The sequence below is a fragment of the Theropithecus gelada genome, chromosome 2 (assembly GCF_003255815.1).
Source record: "Theropithecus gelada isolate Dixy chromosome 2, Tgel_1.0, whole genome shotgun sequence".
Lineage (NCBI taxonomy): Eukaryota > Metazoa > Chordata > Mammalia > Primates > Cercopithecidae > Theropithecus > Theropithecus gelada.
In genome coordinates, this window is record NC_037669.1 from 94,096,473 (window position 1) to 94,102,613 (window position 6,141).

The following is a 6,141-nucleotide window of genomic DNA, read 5'->3' on the forward strand; positions in this document are numbered from 1 at the left end:
ACATTTTTATATTTTAAACCTTTTTGTCAAAAATCAAGACAAAAACACATACTTTAGTCTAGACCTACACATGATCAGGATCAGCATTATCACTGTCTTCCATCTCCACATCTTTTCCCACCGGAAGGCCTTCAGGGGCAATCACAGGCATGGAGCTGGAATAGCCTAGGATAACAATACCTTCATCTGGACTTCCTCCTGAAGGACCTGCCTGAGGCTGTTTTACAGTTAACTTTCTTTTTATAAGTAGAAGAAGTGCATCTTAAAATAACAATAAAAAGTTCAGTATACTGAATACATAAGCTAATAACATAGTCATTTATTATGATCAAGTATTATGTATTGTATATAATTGTATGTGCTCTATTTTTATATGGCTGAAGTGCAGTAAGTCTGTTTACACCAGCATCACCACAAACACGGGAGTAATGAGCTGTGCTATGATGTTACAACAGCTCTGATGTCACCAGGCAATAGGGATTTTTCAATTCCATTATAATCTCCTGGGACAACCTTGGGATAATCAATCCATCATTGACTGAAAGGTCGTTATGCAGAACATGACTGTATATCTTTTTCAGCACTTTTATTTTTAAATATACATTGTTTTTGTTTTTTAATTTAAAGGGAATCTCTCATAGAAAGCATGGGGCTTAATCTTCTTTCTTATCCAGTCTGGCAACCCCTTTCACTTGAATTATTTAGTCTATTAACATTTTATATAATGATTGATATTATTGAGTTTAAGTCTACTATGGTACACTTTGTTTCCTATTTGTCCTATTTGTATTTTGTTTTCTCTCTTTTTTTATTTTTTGATTATTTGAAAAATGTTTAATACTCTATTTCAGTCCCTCTATTGACTTTTTAAGCTATACCTCTTTATATTATTGTTTTAGTGATTTTCTGTAGGGATTTCAGTATGCATCCTTCATATATCACAGACTATTTAGGATTAAAATTGTGCCACTTCATATAAAATGTAAGAAACTCCTCTCATTCTCTCTATTGTTATCATGTATTTTACATTTACATATATAGAAAACCTCATAATACAATGATATTATTTTTATTTTAAACAAATTCATTTTTTAAAAATATCAAGACAAAAAATATAATCTTTTATATTTATCCAAGTTTCTATCTGGTGTCAATTTGCCTTAGTCTGAATAACTTCTTTTACTGTATCTTGAGCATGGGTCTGTTGGCAAAGAATCTGGTAGTTTTCACTTATTTGAAAATGTCTTTATTTTACCCTCATTTTTGAAAGGTATTTTTCCAGAAACAGCATTCTGAATTGGCAATATTTTTTCTCAGTCCTTTAAATAAATCATTCTACTGTTATCTGTACATCATTATCTCTGATAAAAAGTTAGCAATTACTTGTATCATTGTTACCTCCTGTGAAACATGTTTTTTTTTCCTCTGGCTGCCTTTAATATTGTCCCTATCTCCCCGCCTTTTTTTTTTTTTTTTTTTTTTTTTTTTAGCATTTTTTGCTTTATTTGTGTCTATTATGCTTGGTGTTTATGAAACATTGAATTTTAGGTTGATTTTCCCCCAATTTGAGAAATTTGGGGTCATGATTTCTTCAAATACGTTTTTTCCCTGCTCAATTCTCTCTTTCTCTTCACCTTCATATATACCAGTTTTACAGTGGGCCCCCCTTAACTGCCGTTTTGCTTTCTGCAGTTTCAGTTATCCCTGGTCAACCATGGTCTAAGAATATTAAATTGAAAATTCCAGAAATAAGGAATTCATACATTTTAAATTATGCACCATTCTGAGTAGTATGATGAAATCTTACACTGTATTGCTTCATCCTGCCTGCACATGAATCACCCCTTTTCCCCACATACCTACACTTTATTTGTTACCTGCCCCTTAGTCATTTAGCTGTCTCAGTTATCAGGTTGACGCTTGTGGTATTGCAGTACATGTGTTCAAAGGACTCTTTTTTAACTTAGTAATGGCCCTAAGAGTAGTAATGCTGGCAATCTGGATATGTCAAAGAGGAACTTGAAAGTGCTTCCTTAAATGAAAAAGTGACCTTGGTGTTCCTTGACTGGTATTTGGCACTATTAGCAGTTTCAAGCATCCACTGAGAATTTCAGAACTTATCACCCACGGATAAGGGTACTTTACCTTTATTAGACTGCTTAATTTTGTTTCAAAACTCCTTTTAAAACTCATTTTTTACAGCAATTTATATTCATTTCTTGACCTTTCTTCTGTTGTCTCTACTATGTTGTTAAGACCCAAGACCCTCCAATTTATTTCAGATACTGTAATTAACAGTTCTAGAATTTCCATTTGGTTATTTTATATAGTTTCCATTTCTCTACTGAAATTCCACATCTGTTCATTCATTATGACGATTTAATTCTTTAAGTCCTTGATTATAATAGTTGATTTAAAGTCCCTAATTGCTAATTACAACTTCCCAGTCATCTTGGAGTCTGTTACCTTGGATTTTTTTTTTAGAATTATGGCTATAATTGTTTTTATATCAATTACTTTTTATTGCATGTCAAGCATTACGGGTGATATGTTGCATGGAGTCTGGACTATTATCTTCCTTTAAAAAGTGCTGAGTGTCATTTTGTCAAGCTTGTAAAATCATTGGCACTTCCTTTTGGTCCCATCAGACTTAGTTTTATGTTTTGTTAGGATGTGTCTATTTCAGGTTTGGCTTTAGTTTTAGGGCTTGCCTTTGCTTGCCTTTACTCTAGGGCTGTGGTCTTCAACGACTACTGCATCACCTGGGAACTTACTAAAAATACAAACTTTCAGGCCCTACTTCAGAGTTACTGAATCAGAAATTCCAGGGATGAGACCCAGCAATCCATATTTTAACAAGAGGCAACCCTGGTACATGCTAATGTTAGAAAACCACTGCTGTAGATTCTTGGGTTCCAAGATAGCTGAATAGGAATGGCTCCAGGCTACAGCTCCCAGTGTGAGCAACATAGAAGATGGGTGATTTCTGCATTTCCAATTGAGGTACTGGGTTCATCTCACTGGGGCATGTCAGACAGTGGGTGCAGGACAGTGGATGCAGCCCAATGAGCGAGAGCTGAAGCAGGGCGAGGCATCGCCTCACCCAGGAAGTACAAGGAATAAGGGAATTCCCTTTCCCAGCCAAGGGAAACCATGACACACAGCACCTGGAAAATTGAGTCACTTCCACCATAATACTGCACTTTTCCAAGGGTCTTAGCAAACAGCACACCAGATTTTATCCCGCATCTGGCTCAGAGGGTCCCACACCCACGGGGCCTACCTCATTGCAAGCACAGCAGTCTGAGATCTAACTGCAAGATGACAGCAAGTCTGGGGGAGGGGCGCCCACCATTGCTGAGGCTTGAGGAGGTAAACAAAGAGGCCAGGAAGCTTGAACTGGGTGGAACCCACCACAGCCCAAGGAGGCCTGCCTGCCCCTGTAGACTCCACCTCTGGGGACAGGGCATAGCCAAACAAAAAGCAGCAGAAACCTCTGCAGATTTAAATGTCCCTGTCTGACAGCTTTGAAGAGAGGTAGTGGTTCTCTCAGCATGGAGTTTGAGATCTGAGAATGGACAGACTGCTTCAAGTGGGTCCCTGACCCCTGAGTAGCCTAACTGGGAGGCACCCCCATTAGGAGCAGACTGACACCTCACATGGCCAGGTACCCCTCTGAGACGAGGCTTCCAGAGGAACAATCAGGCAGCAACATTTGCTGTTCAGCAATATTCACTCTTATGCAGCCTCCGCTGCTGATACCGAGGCAAACAGGGTCTGGAGTGAACCTCCAGCAGACTCCAACAGACCTGCAGCTGAGGGTCCTGACTATTAGAAGGAAAACTAACAAACAGAAAGGACATCCACACCAAAACCCCATCTGTACATCACCATCATCAAAGACCAAAGGTAGATAAAACCACAAAGATGGGGAAAAAACAGAACAGAAAAGCTGAAAATTCTAAAAATCAGAGTGCCTGTCTCCCTCCAAAGGAACGCAGCTCTTCGCCAGCAATGGAACAAAGCTGGAAGGACAATGACTTTGACGAGTTGAGAGAAGAAGGCGTCAGAAGATCAAATTTCTCCAAGCTAAAGGAAGAAGTTAGAACCCATTGCAAAGAAGCTAAACACCTTGAAAAAAGATTAGATGAATGGCTAACTAGAATAACCAATGTAGAGAAGTCCTTAAATGACCTGATAGAGTTGAAAAACATGGCACAGGAACCGTGTGACAAATGCACAAGCTTCAGTAACCAATTCAATCAACTGGAAGAAAGGGTAGCAGTAATTGAAGATCAAATGAATGAAATGAGTGAGAAGAGAAGTTTAGAGAAAAAAGAGTAAAAAGAAATGAACAAAGCCTCCAAGAAATATGGGACTCTGTGAAAACACCAAATCTATGTCTGATTGGTGCACCTGTAAGTAACGGGGAAAATGGAACCAAGTTGGAAAACACTCTGCAGGTTATCATCCAGGAGAACTTCCCCAACCTAGCAAGGCAGGCCAACATTCAAATTCAGGAAATACAGAGAACACCACAAAGATACTTCTCAAGAAGAGCAACTCCAAGACATATAATTGTCAGATTCACCAAAGTTGAAATGAAGGAAAAGATGTTAAGGGCAGCCAGAGAGAAAGGTAGGGTTACCCACAAAAGGAAGACCATCAGACTAACAGCAGATCTCTCAGCAGAAACTCTACAAGCCAGAAGAGAGTCAATATTCAACATTCTTAAAGAATATTCTTTAAGGGGGCCAATATTCAACATTCTTAAAGAAAAGAATTTTCAACCCAGAATTTCAAATCCAGCCAAACTAAGTTTCATAAGTGAAGAGAAATAAAATCCTTTACAGACAAGCAAATGCTAAGAGATTTTGTCACCACCAGGCCTGCCCTACAAGAGTGCCTGAAGGAAGCACTAAACATGGAAATAAACAACCAGTACAAGTCACTGCAAAAATATGCCAAAATGTAAAGACCATTGATGCTAGGAAGAAACTGCATCAACTAACAAGCAAAATAAACAGCTAACATCATAATGACAGGATCAAGTTCACACATAACAATATTAACCTTAAATATAAAGGGGCTAAATGCTCCAATTAAAAGACACTGACTGGCAAATTGGATAAAGAGTCAAGACCCATCAGTGTGCTGTGTTCAGGAGACCCATCTCACATGCAGAGACACACATAAGCTCAAAATAAAGGGATGGAAGAAGATCTACCAAGCAAATGGAAAACAAAAAAGGCAGGGGTTGCAATCCTAGTCTCTGATAAAACAGACTTTAAACCAACAAAGATCAAAAGAGACAAAGAAGGTCGTTACATAATGGTAAAGGGATCAATTCAACAAGAAGAGCTAACTATCCTAAATATATATGCACCCAATACAGGAGCACCCAGATTCATAAAGCAAGTCCTTAGACACTTAGAAAGAGACTTAGACTCCCACACAATAATAATGGGAGACTTTAACACTCCACTGTCGACATTAGACAGACCAATGAGACAGAAAGTTTACAAGGATATCCAATAATTGAACTCAGCTCTGCACCAAGCAGACTTAATAGACATCTACAGAACTCCCCACCCCAAATCAACAGAATATACATTCTTCTCAGCACCACATCGCACTTATTCCAAAATTGACCACATAGTTGGAAGTAAAACACTCCTCAGTAAGTGTAAAAGAACAGAAATTATAACAAACTGTCTCTCAGACCACAGTGCAATCAGACTAGAACTCAGGATTAAGAAAATCACTCAAGACCACTCAACTACATGGAAACTGAACAACCTGCTCCTGAATGACTACTGGGTACATAACGAAATGAAGGCAGAAATAAAGATGTTCTTTGAAACCAATGAGAACAAAGATACAACATACCAGAATCTCTGGGACACATTTAAAGCAGTGTGCAGAGGGAAATTTATAGCACTAAATGCCCACAAGAGAAAGCAGGAAAGATCTAAAACTGACACCCTAACATCACAATTAAAAGAACTAGAGAAGCAAGAGCAAACACATTCAAAAGCTAGCAGAAGGCAAGAAATAACTAAGATCAGAGCAGAACTGAAGGAGATAGAGACACAAAAAAACCCTTCAAAAAATCAATGAATGAATCCTGGTTTTTTGAAA